A 16,659-nucleotide genomic window follows, 5' to 3' on the forward strand; every position below is an offset into this window, starting at 1 on the left:
TCTGAGCACATTCTGCTGATGCAGGCATGCTAATAACAGAGTTTTGCAAGGCAGCTGTGCCCTCTCCTGCCTCTTTGTGTCAGCTCCACAGCCACCAGCTTGCAGATTAGAGGAGCTAGGCAGAGCCCCATTTTCAACACATTTCGCAGGAGGAGATTTCTACCTCTCTCAAAATATATTTGCCGGCTAAGAACAGAAGATGCTAACAAGGAAAGAAAATACTGGACAGTACTCCTTATGTGTTCTTGGATCTCCCAGTCACAAAAGTTGTGGTCTGAGGAGCATACCTATAATACCGTATTTTGCCATGCTCATTAAAAAAATGATTGACTCAGCAGGGTCTTTACTAAGGTCAGGAAGAATTAATTGAGAACTACAAGTGGTTTATGTAGTACAGCTACGTTCAAGTGACTCAGTTAACACTTGAATCTAGAATCCCGGTGTTTGCATCACAGCATGCCCATGTATCTGAAGTACATACCCCATTCACTTCACTAAACAGAGCGCCTACCACCACGGATCTATTTTTGATAGCAGGGCTGCCCCCTCCATGAGGAAGGGAAGCAATGGAAAAGCCCTGGTGGGTAAGAGAGCCTCAAGTACACAACTGAGCCCCTATATCTGAAACAGATGCTGAATCCAGGTAATTGCCTCCAACAATACAGCGAGACCCAAGAGAATTGGCATTATGAGCTGTGGAGCAGCTTTTAGGAAACTCCTGGCTTTGGATGCAGAAGAGTCAGGGCCACCCTGCCATTAGGCAGATGACTTGGGTTTTGGGTGTCATGAAAGGGTAGCCATTTGTTAGACTTCCGGCGAGGACGCCATCGCGGACGGTCGTGGGTCGCTTCGCTGCCGAAGCGACCCAGGCCGGCCGGGGGTAGGAGCCCCGCTACCGCAAAGCGGGGCTCCGATAAGCCGCGGGAAGAGCGTCCTGCGGCTTGGGCTCTCCGGCGAGCCCGCTATGGCTCTGAACCCTTCCCTCGTTCCCCCTGTAAAGGGGGAGCGGGGGTGAAGGGACCACGGAGCCGGGCTGTGGAGGCATGCCCCAACCGGTTCGGCGAAGCGGCGGCCGCCGCTCGCGATGAGCGAGTTCGTTCTACCTGTCAAAAAGGAAAAAAAGAGGAAGCCCGTTGGCCGTGAGTACGTCTAATTTGGATTTATCATTGGTATTTGGCGCTCCGGGAGCTACTACGGAACGGAAGCCTGTTTATCTCCCTTTGTGTGGAGTGAAAGTAACTGTTTCTGATGGCTGCTGTTGCAGTGTTGGATACAATGTTTCGGATTTTGACAAGTGAGACTGATAAGATCCCTTTTGAGGGACTCAAGTTGGTGGAAATATTTCTTCCTAAAGTGGAAAGAATGTAATCTTTTCGCCCTGACTCCAGGGAAAATGGCTGCGGAAATCTGTGGTGGAGATGGAAAAATATTGTGACTAAGCTGGGAAAATACTGAAATTTGATACCTTATACCCACTTCTACCATGTTGGGTTTCGTTTTTAAGTTGGCCTTGCACTCTGGATTAACTCACGAACAAAGGACTATTCTTTTGAACTTAGAATTGCTGAACCAGAAACTAACTTTGCTGACCCAGGATGACAATTTATACATCACAAGAAAGACTGTTCAGAATATCACTAGAATGGAACAAAACCTTGGCAAGGAACTCAAGGGAATTATTGAAGTACATAGTACAATGCTCTGGCAACTCCGAGAAGATGGAAAATCCTGTTGGGGTGAGGGACCCAGGATTAGAAGACGGCTTATATCCAATTCCTGGAGTGAGAGTCCAGGAATGATGGGGAAAAGATACATATATCTACAACTAGAAGACGAACGGAATTTTGAAGCGGAGATGCTGCAAGGTGAAGATTTGTGTACCCTGATGCTCCCTGCAAGGACTGTCATAGACTCTGTTTGGAACTGTGGCCTTACAAGGAAAGAGGACACTTTGAAAAAGGGTTTTGGCGTAAGATGGAGGAATGTTTGTGGGGAGACCCAGAGAAGGCACAGGAAAATGGTCAGAAAAGGGATAGGGTGAAATATAATAAATTAAATTAAAATTAGGATTTATTATGGTACCCTGAAGCCGGTGTGTTAAGATTTTAAGTTTATGAACTAGAGAAGAGATATCTGAATTTTTTGTTATTACCAGCAGTTTAAGTGAAAGAAGATGTATAATTTGGAATAAGAAGTAATTTGTTGTGTTTTGAAGTTATACTATTAATTAATATGAAGTAATATTTGGAATAGAGTTGATTTAAGCTAAGGAGTGATGAGTATTGATTTTTGAATAATTTAATTTTTGAGGAAATAAGTTACTAAAGTAAATTAGAATTGGAACCAAAGGAGGGAAAACGGGGGAAGTCACCTAGTAAAGATTCGAACTAGAAAAGTTTTTTTTTTTTTTTGTATAAAAAGAAGAAGAATTGTTCAAGAAGAAGAATTGTTGGTGTGTTTCATATATGTTTGACTATGTTTTGATTGTGGGGTTGGGTTTTGGTCTGTGTTTGTGTATGTGTTGTGTTGTTTTTTTGATTTGTAAAAACCAATAAATTCTTTATAAAAAATAATAATGAAAGGGTAGCCATTTGTTAAGTTGTTTCATTTATTGTTGTTGTGTGTTTTTAATGCCATGGAGAGGAAAAGGCATGTGTGGGATTGTCTGCCTCAGAAGACAAAATAACTTGGCTGGCATTGGGTACTACGGACTCTGACAGGAGGGCAAAGGGCATCTGCTGCTGCATCTCAGGCAGCAAAATGTCTTGGGCTGGCCTCATAGGGAACCATGCTTTTGGTCCTTCATTCACAAAAACTACTGGATGGCCGAAAGCAAGTCACCATCTGTCATCCAACCATACCATGCATGGCTATGTTGGTGATAAATCGGGGTGATCTGCATATATTTCACTGAGGTTTGCCACCAAGTGCCCATTCCACAGGGAGATTTAGTGCATCACTGTTGTTCAACAAGTGTATGCATATTTCCCCTCCAATATTTATTGAGCTTTTCACCATAGATGGTCATAAAGCAGTTTACAATACGGTCTTTTTTTAAAGTACAGGTGAAATGTAAGTTCTGTAAATAGGCCTAGTACAACTTACTTAAAATATGATGTGCGTGTTTTCAAACATCTGTTTATCAATTTAATATTTTACCTACAGGTGATAGATGAAGTGGATCCTGGGAGGGAGGGAAGGTAGATTACCAGTATATGTAAAGGTAAAGGTAAAGGTCACGGACGACTCTGGGGTTGCGGCACTCATCTTGGTCTATAGGCCGAGGGAACCGGTGTTTGTCTGCAGACAGCTTCTGGGTCATGTGGCCAGCATGACTAAGTTGCTTCTGGCGAACCAGAGCAGCGTACGCAAATGCCATTTACCTTCCCGCCAGAGCGGTACCTATTTATCTACTTGCACTTAGACGTGCTTTCAAACTGCTAGGTGGGCAGGAGTTGGGACCGAACAATGGGAGCTCACCCCATCGCGGGATTCCAACCGCCGACCTTCTGATCGGCAAAGCCTAGGCTCAGTGGTTTAGACCACAGTGCCACCCGCATCCCTAGATTATATGTACATCATGTCTATAGTTATATCTGCAGATATCTATAGTAACTGGCCTAGAGCAGGAAACAAATCTAAATGAATAAACAAGCAGATCTATTAAGCAGTATCTTTAGTATGTACAAAATGCAATTGAAATACCAAAGTTCAGAAGAAAATATCACTCATAAAGGCCCTGGTAATGCCAACTCATCACTCTGTGTCTGAAGACCCTAACTCAGGTGGGGCGTGCAAGGAAAAGTCTTGCCAGTGATTACTTGCTTCTGTATTCACTTTTCTGAGACTCAGGGCAAATGGATAGACAGATAATTACAAATATTGACTGGCAGAAAGGTGAACATCTAGATAACAGCACCTGAGGGGGGTTTAAATGGTCCCAAAATTGTTACGGGTTGCCTGAAGGCAACACACGAGGACAAAATGCACAATCAAAAGGAACTATTTTTATCCAAAGGCAATTTTTATTTCCTGCTATTACGCTCAAAAGCGGAGTATTTTGTTTTATTGTCTGCATCAAAGTAAGGCCCAAAGGGCGCCGAGAGATTGATGCTCCTTTGTATCAGACAGACTCTACACAAATACAAAAACATTATATCTTAATGGTTTGTCTTTTTATTGTATTTTTAACATAAATTACCTGCAATCTCAAGGATCCTGGAAAAAAACACACACAAGGTTGTTTGTCCATGTTTCTCTTCAAGAAGGTAAAAGGTTCTGAACAAATGAAAGAAAAATGTTCTCTCTGCTTATATGTCCTGTTTCCATGACAGATGGTAGATTTTGTCAACTTCTTATGCTTTCTGATTGTTTACAGGTTCAGCAGCATCCCAGTGACATCCAAGCTTTCATACTGTGCTATGTGTCTTCATCCTAATCTTGTTCAGAATTCAACCATCTACATAGTTGTATATCAAACAATGACTTGGCCTACCTCTGTACATTTGTTGCTTCACTTGGTGTATAATATCCCTGATATTATAAAAATATATTGAGTTTGTTTCTTATCACCATCTAGTACATATCATATGTAAATTCACTGAACCACTTCATCTAGTTGACCTTATTTATTTATATGTACACTCCTATATTACTGCACTGTAAAGATCTTTATATTGAAATTCTTCAGATTAATGACCTGCCACACTTCCTTTCTTTCCTAACAGTAACCCATTGGGTTTTATCATTTCACATCAATTGCTTAATGAAGGACTGTATACGACTGAATAGTTTTGTGGGACCAGAAGAGCCACAGATAAGAACAGAATTATCAACCTAGATAAGTTTAATGATTTTCACAATTATTTTCTCTTTAATTGTCCCCTTTTATAAAATCTAACTAGCCAGATGGAATTTAATCATACAGCAAAACTGCTGTTAATAATTTGTAATCTATCTTTAATAATGATACAAATCTATATGACTCAGTCTTCTCAGGGTGCTTGTGAAATGAATATTTGCAATATTCTTTTCTTTCTCACAAGCAAAAGAGAAAAATTAACTATGGGGCTAGCTAGTCTGTCTGCCCCCCCCCCCACCTGCAGGCCTTAAAAAAAAAAAAGATAAAATCCACCCGGGCCTGGGGATTTATTTTGTTTCATTAGCTATCTTTTTTCGTTTGCTTCATTTTATTTTTAAGTACTTATATACTTGAGTATAAGCCTAGTTTTTCAGCACATTTTTTGTGCTGAAAAAGCTGCCCTCGGCTTATACTCGAGTGAGGCGGGCGGTGGGGGCGGCGAGAAAGAAGCCCTTTCTCTCCGCTCGTGCCGCCACCCGCTCTCCCCAGTCAACCATTCCTTAAGAAGCGTACAAGAACGGCGGTTCTTTACTCTCCCCAGGCAGCTTGTTCCATTCCTGAACTGCTCGCATAAATGCAAACTTGGCAAAGGAGGAAGAGGAAGGAGCAACCCAAAGGGCTGCTTTTGGGCTGCTCGTTCCTCCTCCTCCTCCACAGCGGCAAAGGTGAACCGGCTTATACTTGAGTCAATAAGCTTTCCCAGGTTTTTGTAGGAAATTTAGGTGCCTCGGTTTATATTCAGGTCGGCTTATACTCGGGTATATACGGTATTTATATCCCACTCTTCATTTAATGTCTTCAATCCTAGAGACAAGAGGCACAGCCAGAAGATCCCAGCAACTATCAAGAGTGTCCTTCCCACAGAGCCAATGATTTGGTGCCCCCCAAAAGCTGCAATTTCTTTGAAACATTCTGAATCCAACTGCAACCGGACATGATGCTTGGCAAACTCTGAAATCTGATGCAGTGTGAGGTTGTGGAAACTGCACGTTCAAAACAAACTTTCCCCCCCAGAAATGTATTTATTAAATTTACCTTAAAGGTATTATAATGAAGGGAGGAAGGAAGAGACTGTTCCTTTTCTTTTACTATTTGAATGTATAAAAACGAGGGCCATTACAGCTTTTACATTCAGTTGAAAGCTGTATAATGAAGACTTGTTCTTTTTGTGTGAAAGTTACCTTCTTGGGACCCTTAGGAATTGATGCATCTTTAAACTAGGTACTGTATTGGGAAGGATGGAGTGGTTGGGTTTGCTTTTGAAGCCCATAGGCATTCTTTTGGATTCTCCATACAAACTGAACTATGAAAAATGTCCAGGAGTAACCACATGCAGAAAACCCTGCATAACTAGATGAATTGATAATACATATCAATTGTGCGTTATGGTAAGTGTCTTATGCAAGTTAACATTTTGTATGCATAATATCCTCTTTGAAAACTAACCTCCCGCGTTGAATAATTCTGTAAGGCAGAAATGGAACCCACAAAAGCAGAAAATTCATGTACAAGTCCCTGAAGACATTTCACCATCTTCTAAAGTGGTCACGTACAATATAGTCAGCCAAAGGAGTCAGGGAAGGGGGCAATACATTCAACATTTCTTTGCACTGATTTCTCATTTAGCCTTGGTGGGTTAAGGCAGCTACTTTGCACGGCTTACAAGATATATTTCTTCCAGTTGGCTCTTGGCTGAAGTCTTTCTGTTGCTGCTAAATTTGATTATTAGGTTCTGCTGACATTTTTGTTTTCTTTGTATTTCCTATTATTGGTTGTAAATGGCTTTGAGGAGCTAGGGAAGGTGGTATCTACACACTTTAATAAAATAAATAAATAAAAGAATGCACCTTCCCTCCCACCCAGTGCATTTGCAAAACCTTATTTTCACTCAAAAACCGGTGCGCTAGCTCCATAAATTAGGAACCTAGGAAGCTGCCTTATCCTGTCAATGGAGCCATCCAGCTCAGGATTGTCTACACTGACTGGCAGTGGCTCTCCGAGGTTTCAGACAGTCTTTCCCCACCCTGGAGATGCCAGGGATTGAATCTGATGCCTTCTGCATGCAAAGCAGGTGCTCTGCTACTGAGCGATGGCCCTGTGGTTGCTTCCAGTGCTGTTCTGAGTAACATTCTCAGCTGAGAGGTCACATGTGAGGAAACAATGATCTGTTGCTTCTCACAGTAGAATCAACCAAGCTGGGTGATGCATCCATGGAAGAAGCTACATTGTTGGCTTCACTCATGTGATGGCACTGGTTCAAAATGTACTGAAAGTGCATGGGATGGGATAAAAGCACACTGCTTCCCTAAGTTTCTGAGAACAAGAGATCTTAAGGCAGGGGCGCATTCCGGATGTTGCTGAATTCCAACTGCCATCAGGACCAGCCAGTTTGGCCAATGATCAGGGATGATGGGAGTTGTAGTCCAGCAAAACCTGTAGGGCCATAGCACAGGTTCCTCTTAAGGGCTGGCTTGCATGTTGACAACCTGTTGACCATAACATCAAGTGATGACCATCGCATGTGCGAATTATTCATCACAGGTTAATCACTACAGACCGATCCTTTATATCATGTCTTAATTCAGAAGCAATGCTTTCTAGCAGTCAGTTCATACATTTGTCTGCAGTAATCAAGTGTAATTAAGCTGCACGCAGTACATGAATGCATGAACCAAACCAAACGGTAAAGCATCATTGCAATCATAAACACCTCGGCAAACTGTTATTTACTAATTGTAGATATGAACTCATTGTGTTCATGTTCAAAGTGGGTTTCCTATTAAGAACATCCTGTTGAAAATATGACCTTTCCTGGCACTTCCTGTGTGGATATTTCACACACAAACACACACCCTTTCCTCCAGCATTGTAATTTCTCTGCCACCCCATAAAGCTTCTTTTGCTACATCTGTGACTCTCGGGCACAAAGCTGACCTTTCATTGTACATACCTTGGCTGACTTTGATTTAGAGTAACCTTTCGACGGCTTTCCTTTCCCTCTGCTAGGAAAGGAATAATATGGAGCAGCGGAAGATGTGGTGGCATGAGGAATGATTTGCACTATCGCTTCTATTGCAGAGAAGTAGCTGGTTCAGGAAGAAATCCTTCTAGCAAGCTGTCCACAAAGAGATCAGCATTTATTTTCCATTCAGTTCTTACTCCATATAAGGGATTTTCATTTTTACTTGCTAACTTTTGGGATGGCATGTGGCAATGATTATACTAGGAGAGCGACTGTTTTCTTGGACTCCAGACAAGTTTGCAAATCAATAATGTATCTGTGAAAGGTCACATCCAGAATTGCTCCAGTTTGTCTCATGGGTGATCAGTGGCTTGGCTAAACTTATACGATGCCATTTCCATAAAAGTGGGTAGCAGCAACTTGAAGAAGACAGCAGAGGGCATTGATCATCTTGCAACTTGGGTAACTGAGTCAATATTATTTATATACTTACTTACTTACTTACTTACTTACTTACTTACTTACTTACTTACTATGTTTCTATATCACCTTTCTGCTAAAGCACTCAATGTGCTTCAAAGTTATGGCTTGCAATCTAGAATGCACAACACAAAAGGGAAGATCGGAAGGGCAGAAGAAAATAATACACTCTCCGGGGCATTCTGGGACAATACATGGTGAAAGCCAAGAGAGGATGCCGACCGAAATCAGCTCTGAAACTACTGCAATGGCTAAGAAAGTTAATCCACACCCCAAAGAAGCCTTGAATGGATAGGAATTGGAATGATTCTGAGTAATGAACAATAAACCTATTTGTATCCATTCATCACATAGCATAGTGTCTGCCAAATTTCAGGGAGATTGAATAAAGGATACCATATGAGATGCAATTAAGAATGGCTGACATCTAATAAGCATCATGTTATTTTCAATTACAGGTGAACCTGAGTTTTGCCATCTATAGCATGGGAGTTTTGCACCCAAATATAAAGAAATTTGCAGGTTTTATAGCATGGCCAGGGAACCTCTGGTCTGCTGTCTGAATGCAGCCCTCCAAGCCTCTTTGTCTGACCCTTGTGGCTCTCTCACCCCAGCCACCCCGTTACTGGCCCAGCTCTCTCTTCCTTGTTTTAGAAATTAACTACTGAATGAATGACAAGATGTACACGAGGGACAAGAGGCACCCTCGGCTGACCTGATGCAAGTATGGTTGCCAGCCTCCCTCCTTCTGCTGAGGCCAGCCCTCTGGGTTAGGACCTGCCAGCTGTCCCCAAAGGTGTTAAGGCTTTGGGTCCACGTTCCATCAGGTTTTGTGTGCTCATTGTTCCACTGCCCATTGTAATTCCTGCAGAGCCCGCCCCCATGGTTCTGATACATGCTGGGCAGGATGATCTCTGGGCAGGGTTGAGAGAAAGAGGGATGAATGCAGCCCTTCCATGGGGGCAGCCCTGGACCAATTGGAGCAAGGACCACCTTTGGGCCTTTCGCAGCTTCAGATTTTGGTGGGTCGGTGTTGTTGGCTTTCTTTATTGCATCCGCTGCCCATTCTACAACTTTGATGCAGCATGTATTTATTTATTTGATTCCTGTATTGCAGGGGGTTGGGCTAGATGACCATTGGTGTTCCCTTCCAACTCAATGATTCCCATAGAATTGCTTTCCCTGCCCCACCCCACCCCCAATGAGAGGGGAAAACCCACAACAGATTTAGTGGGTGCAGGGGGCACACGCAGGCAGAGGAGAGGGGGGAGAGTTCCATTGCATAGCCAAAAATGCCTGTGCTTGTAAAACTGTTTAGTTGGTTACAGTCCATTTAGTTTACGGAGTATGTACTCATTTATAGTTTATATTATTTTATTGTAGGCAGCTTCACTAACTTTTTCTTGTGAAGTGATTTATGAATACGCAATTTTTTAAAAAACAAAAAATAAAAATTCAATTGTTTTACATGTGCCCTGAATGCTGAAGGAGCTCATTTCCAGGAGAGTGGCACTACAGGTATGTTATTTCCTGAATACACCAAATAGTCCTTATGTGCTTATAATGCATGTCTTAAATAATGCAAAAGGGGTGAAATTCCACCATGATGTCTGTCTGGCCAGGACTTTTGTGATCCCAAACTCAAACAATAGCAGAAATATTTGTATGTCTATAAGCAGTGCTATTTTTCCAGAGAAAGAGGTGCCAGAACTCACCATGAATGCCTCCTCTTGTTCTCTTAAATGGCATGGGCGCCCACTTGAGAGGTGCCAGAACTGAGTTCTGGTGAGTTCCAGCTGAAAGAAAAAATCCCTGTCTATAAGAAATATATATATATAATTCTTTCTATTGGGAATCAAAGCTAAAATTAACCAGCTATATTTAATAAGCCTAATTTAATTAAAACATAAGTACTCCCCACCTGGTGTTATTTGTACAAAGTTGGAGATTAATAGAGTGATTGTGCAATTAATCTGTGCTTCCATTACATTTTCTATCCACGACATGCTGGTCAACATTTATTTTATATTAGATTTGTTACTTTCATTCTCAGCCTCTTTAATGTTTTAAGTTAACATTTAAACAATTGACAAACCCCATTGTGTGATAGAAAGAATATAATAAAGGGTAATATGCATTCCAGAAATCTTTGCTGACACCTACAAGACCCTTGCTGCATTTACTTCAGCGGAGGGCATAGCTCAATGTATGCAAATAGAAACATGCGTGGAGGTGTTAGCCCTCCATTAACGCTACTAACAAAGGCTGCTCACTCAGATACTCTCTGTGCATAACATGAAACCTTTGATCAGGGTCAATGTATTTTTAAATCGATTAATCAGATAATTACTGTTCTGCCAGCCAGCTTGCTTGTAGCTGTGACTTGTTTCTCTTTGCCTGCCTACTATCGAATCCTGCTTGCAAAGTGCAAAATATCTGAACAACAGCTATCAGCATTAGTATCTCATTAGGACTCTGCGAGCTATTTATCAGTGCAAATGCAAATGCAATCATTGCTTTAGTGTTCAGTCCCATTTGCCTGAAAGTTCTGGTAAATACAGATAAGGTGAGGTTTACTATGGTGCCCCCCTTTTTTTGGTAGGCCTTTTAAGCATCCCAAATTGAAATTGCAACAGCCAGGCGCTTTCCAGGTGATCCAGAGGCAAAACCAGTTCCAAGCCTGTTGTCTCTGATTTGGAAACACCAAGGAGCAGCTGTAACCAGCACAATTGAATAGAATAAGGTGCTGCCTGCTGCTGCTGCACAAAATCACCATCATCATCAGTAGCAACATGACACTGTTGCTGCATTGAAGTGCAATGCCTTATCTTGGTTCATTTTGATATGAGTTGTCACCCTTTTTAGAAACTGGACAGCATAAGCTGTAAATGAACATAGCACATGTCAGCTTCTCCCAATAATACCAGCACTATATAAAACGCAGCGACTGAGGACCTGAACTACTTCACAGTAGAAATGTGTCACTTCTCTTCCTTTTTTCCTCCTTGATGCCCTGTTGAGTTCCAAAAAGATGCTTTTAGATACCCCCTCCTCCCTCTTAATTCATATCATGTCCTTTCCTCACAAAGGAGCCTAGGGCAGCAAAGACTCAAACGATAAACGAATTAAAACATCTAAAAACAATTCCAATACAGATGACAGGTGAAGGCTGGGGAAAATGAAGAGGGCTACTTAAAAGGCTTGTTGCATAGCTGTCAACTTTCCCCTTTTCTTGTGGGGAATCCTATTCGGAATAAGGGAATTTCCCTTTAAAAAGGGGAAAGTTGACAGCTATGGCTTGTTGGAAGAGGAAGGTACTGAAAAGAAAACAGAGATGACATCTGTCTGATAGTGGGGGAAATTCCAGAGGGCAGGTGCCACAACACTAAATGCCCACTCCCTATATTGTGCAGAATTTGGCATATGTCCTCTTTTTCCAGGACACGTCCTCTTTTTCCTGGGTATGTTTAATGAGAGTCGTCATAGCAATCCATAGTTAAAAGTAGAAGTCGGCAAATGTGTCCTCTTTTTTGCTCTTCAAAATATGGCAACCCTATAAAGGACTTTCTGATAAAATGGTATCTGCAGTAGACCTTCACTGGCAGAGCACAAGGATCAGTTTTGGGTATATGAGGGGTGAAGCCATCTTTCAGGTATCCTGGTCCAAAGCTGCATTGGCAGAGCCAGATTAAGACCTTTAGAGGCCCTAAGCACTTGAAAGATTTTGGTAAGCCCATATATATCTAAATTGAAATATAAACAATAATGAACTATAAAATAATTTCCCCCTTAAATGAAACAAATCCTTCAGTTTTGTGTGTCGCTAATTTATATTATTACTATATTATTACTGTTTATTATTATTATTGATAATTATTGTATGTGCATGTAATCTTTTTATTTATGATAGGATCCTTTTTTGTGGAACTTGGTTCAGCTGCATCATATGGTCCATGGTAAATCCAACAAAGGAAAATTTCTGTGGTGCCCCCCCTTCCCTTGATGCCCTAAGGACGTGCTTATTTTGCTTAATTGTTAATCCAGCCCTGTACATAGGGAACCAACACCTTGGACTCAGACCAGTAGCTAATTGGCCGCCAGTGTAATTCTTTCAGCAGCAGCGCAGCATGCTGGTGAAATTCTGCCCCAGTGAGCCATCAAAGCTGCAGATCAATCAATCAATCAATCAATCAATCATTTATTTGTATGCCACCTTTCCAAAGTTCTAACCGTGTGCAAGGCGGCTTACAGCATATAAACAATTATATAAAGCTACAAACATAACAAAACTAGTCATAAACAATGACCAAAACATCAAAAAGTACACAACCAAGTTGAAAATTTCCCACATAAACCATAAGACATAAATCATAAGATCCAAAATAAAGATATAAAAAATAACAGCACCCGCCCTCCCCCCAACACAAACCCCTAAACAACATCTCAGCCACAGCTTGCAGATCAACTTCAAGGACAGCACCATATGGAGTAAAGGTAAAGGGACCCCTGACCAGTCGCGAACGACTCTGGGGTTGCGGCACTCATCTCGCTTTACTGGCCGAGGGAGCCGACGTTTTGTCCGCAGACAGCTTCTGGGTCATGTGGCCAGCATGACTAAGCTGCTTCTGGCGAACCAGAGCAGCACACAGAAACGCTTCCCGCTGGAGCGGTACCTATTTATCTTCTTAAAGATAAATAGGTACCGCTCCAGTGTGAGAGCCAATGTGGTGTAGTGGTTAAGAGTGGTATACTCGTAATCTGGGGAACCGGGTTCGTGTCTCCGCTCCTCCACATGCAGCTGCTGGGTGACCTTGGGCTAGTCACACTTCTTTGAAGTCTCTCAGCCCCACTCACCTCACAGAGTGTTTGTTGTGGGGGAGGAAGGGAAAGGAGAATGTTAGCCGCTTTGAGACTCTTTCGGGTAGTGAAAAGCGGGATATCAAATCCAAACTCTTCTTCTTCTTCTTCTTCCACTTTGACGTGCTTTCAAACTGCTAGGTGGGCAGGAGCAGGGACCGAACAACGGGAGCTCACCCCATCGTGGGGATTCGAACTGCCAACCTTCTAATCGGCAAGCCCTAGGCTCTGTGGTTTAGACCACAGCGCCACCCGCATCCATGTGGAGTACATTGCAGTAATCCAACCTGCAGGGTACCAGGTCATGGACAGCAGTGCTCAGGCTACCCTGGTCCAGAAAGGGATAAACAATAAAATAAGAAATGGAATAGAAAAAAATAAAAAGATCAGCAAGGTGAAGCTGTTTCCATACCTGTCTAGCCCAATTCAGTACTGGATTCACTCTTCTAAGCTGTAAGCATCAAAAGTACAGGTTGCAGAGTGGTACAATTATTTACACAGAGATGCTGAGAGCCTCTTGTGGGAGATCAATCTGTTATAACGCTAAAGATCTTGTTTTGGCTTCAAGGCAATAAAATGGATCAGTGAAAGCACAAAGCTCGCTATTAGAAGCCGATTAGATCATCACCACTCCATAAAAACAGCAAGAGAGGAAGAGTCTGACAAGAGGAGGGAGGATGGCACATTAATGCAAAGAATACAAAATGTCAAAATGCTGGGATTACTGAAATTAGGTTTGATAATTATACCACTTTAATTTATGGTTTGACTCAGATCTGGATGTCTTAGCGTGGCAAGATGACAGACTGAAGAAAGTGTTCACAAATGCCTGACTCACAATCAGTCAGCAGCACAATATATCTTTTAGTGTGATGTGTTTACAACAGAGGAGTTGTTATAAGATGTCAACTCTGAGCTCAGTCCAATATGTAGATAACAACTAGTGGTCCCAGAGGTGTGCGTACCTGCACACACATGCACACACCCCCCTCCATTCCTATGGAGCCAATTCAAGAAGGCTCAAGTGAATATCATGTTGGGTGCACATCCAAAGCAGATCTAAATGGTTTGGAACCAGGTTATTTGAAGGGCTGCTTACACCCATACATATCTGCCTGACCCTTACGACAGGCTTCAAAGGCCCTGCTTACAGGATGCCATCAATATATGTTAGATTGGCGGACACTAGAGAAAACAGGGCCTTTTCAATGGTGGGCCCATGTTTATATGGAACACCTTACCAATACATTTCTTCCCTTTTAGTCAGCTTTTAAATGGACCTCAGAATACTTGTTGTCTTGATCTGCTTTTAGTTAAGAAACTGAGCTTAGTATTTTAATTGTTGCAGCTGTGGCTGACTGTGTATTAAATTGTTTTATTTGTTCTATCTGATCAGCTACGCTGGCCTGTAGGGCATTTTAGACTTCTGGTTTAATTATAATGCATTATTTTAGTTGTATTTTACTTTTTGTATTATTTCTCAGAGCTGCATTGGGAGTGTTTGCCCTGAATTGTATGAATGTTATAATTTTCAATAAAGAATCTATTAAAAAAATGAAAGGCAGCATAGAAATATTGGAAATAATATCAACAACAAACATGCAATGTTTCCTTAGGAGTCAAAAATCTAATTTCAGGGTTGTTGTTTTTCCATTGGCAAGGTAATAGGATTAGAATTACAAAATCTTTTGTGTTTGCTGCAGATGTCCTAGTGCATAAATGGCATCTTTGTCCAAAGATCTAGTGTATAATTCAATCCTTTTAGTTAGTATGATATTTCGGAAGTTCATTTGGGATAGTTCTGTGCCTCACTTCTCACTTAAGAGAATGCAGATGCCAGTATCAGAAGGAGGATTTAATTTTTCAGCAGTTAGTTTATACCATAATAAGGCATATCTTTTAACACACACACAAATGACTGGCAAGTTTATTCCACTATGAATACCCCAGCATGGGTAATTTTAGAGATGATTTACATAGGACTCCTCCTTGGGTGCTTCATTTTGGGCTCTATGTGAATAAAAAAACGAAAGAACCTAAATGGTCTATAATCTTAGCAACTAGAGAGACATGGTCTCTCATCAGTTACGATTTGACCAAGTGCGCACAGTTAATTTTATGGGGTAATCCATATTTGAAGATAGGAGGCTGCCTTTTCTGTGGAAGGAATGGGTTGATTATAGGCTATATACACCTATCTGCTGATAGGTTCAGGTGAAAAATATTTGTTGTTTCCTACATTGCTGTTTAAATATCACTGAGAAACAGTGTGGTGTTGTAACGGATCTGCCCTCAGTCGGGGTATGGTCAGAAACCCCCAGCGTGTTAAGAGTTCAGATTCCATCTGTTTGAGTGGCAGTTCGCTCGCAGGAGGCGGGACTTTTCGCCCTTTGAAAGGAGGGAGCGCCAGTTGGTCATGAGGGAGAAAGAGGGAGTGAGTGGTGACTGAGGGAGAGAGGGTTAGAGACCAGGATAGTGGTGGGTAGGTTAGGCTAGGGCGAAGGTTGAGTATGTTATACTGAATAGTAAACCTTTTATGCTGTTATGAAACTACATTTAAACTTTTGATTTACTGAAACTGTTATGCTCTTTAAAGAATAAAGACTAGCTTTTGTTGCTATAAATCAGTCGTCGTCGATTTTTGGGTCCAGCAGGTTATAACTGCTCGTGAAGAGGTGAACCCAGGGAGGAGACCAAACTGTCCTGTGGGGTGTTAGTTTGTGTCTTAGGGGTTTCACTCAGGAGGGGCTAGCAGGCTGAAACATTGTGTATGCCACTGAGTTGCTAAGAGGGTTTAGCAGACTGCTACAGTGAGGGATCTAGAGAGAGAGACCCTTGGGCTGTAGGCAAAAAGGTTTAACCCCTGAAGCCCAGAGCAAGGAATAGAAACGGCCGCGGCAGCTGGACAAAGAAACTCCAGTTACTAAGATACTCCTATTTTATAACTACAAGGGAGTTAACTTCATTGACGGACCTCCGAGGGACAGGTGGGGTGGCTAATTAGTCTGACCCGGAACACCTGACCAATAAATAAATAAATAAATAAATAAATAAATAAATAAACTTAGTAACAGGGGAGGGGAGTGTGACAGGGAGGTTCGTTGCAGGTGTAATGGTTAGAGTGCCAGACTAGGACCTGGGAGAGCAGCACTGGAGCTCACTGGGTAACCTTGGGCCAGTTACTCACTCTCAGTTTAACCTACTTCACAGGGTTGTTGTGATGATAAAATGGGAAGGAGGAAAGCTATAGATGCCACATTGAGCTCCTTGGAGAAAATGTGGTATACAAATGTAATAAATAAATAAATTGCCAGTGAGTGTTGAATGGCAATATATTCACTTACAGCACCTGTTGCTGTGTATTTATCGACCATCTGCTTTGAGTGGTTTGGCATCATCTAAACTGTTTGGGGGAATTATTTTATCTTTACAGAACGCTAAATCAATGACTGCTGTTTATAAATGCTTATTGGATCTTTGTAAAGCAGATGTTTGGGAA

This window comes from Lacerta agilis, chromosome 3 (assembly GCF_009819535.1).
Source record: "Lacerta agilis isolate rLacAgi1 chromosome 3, rLacAgi1.pri, whole genome shotgun sequence".
NCBI classification, from domain to species: domain Eukaryota; kingdom Metazoa; phylum Chordata; class Lepidosauria; order Squamata; family Lacertidae; genus Lacerta; species Lacerta agilis.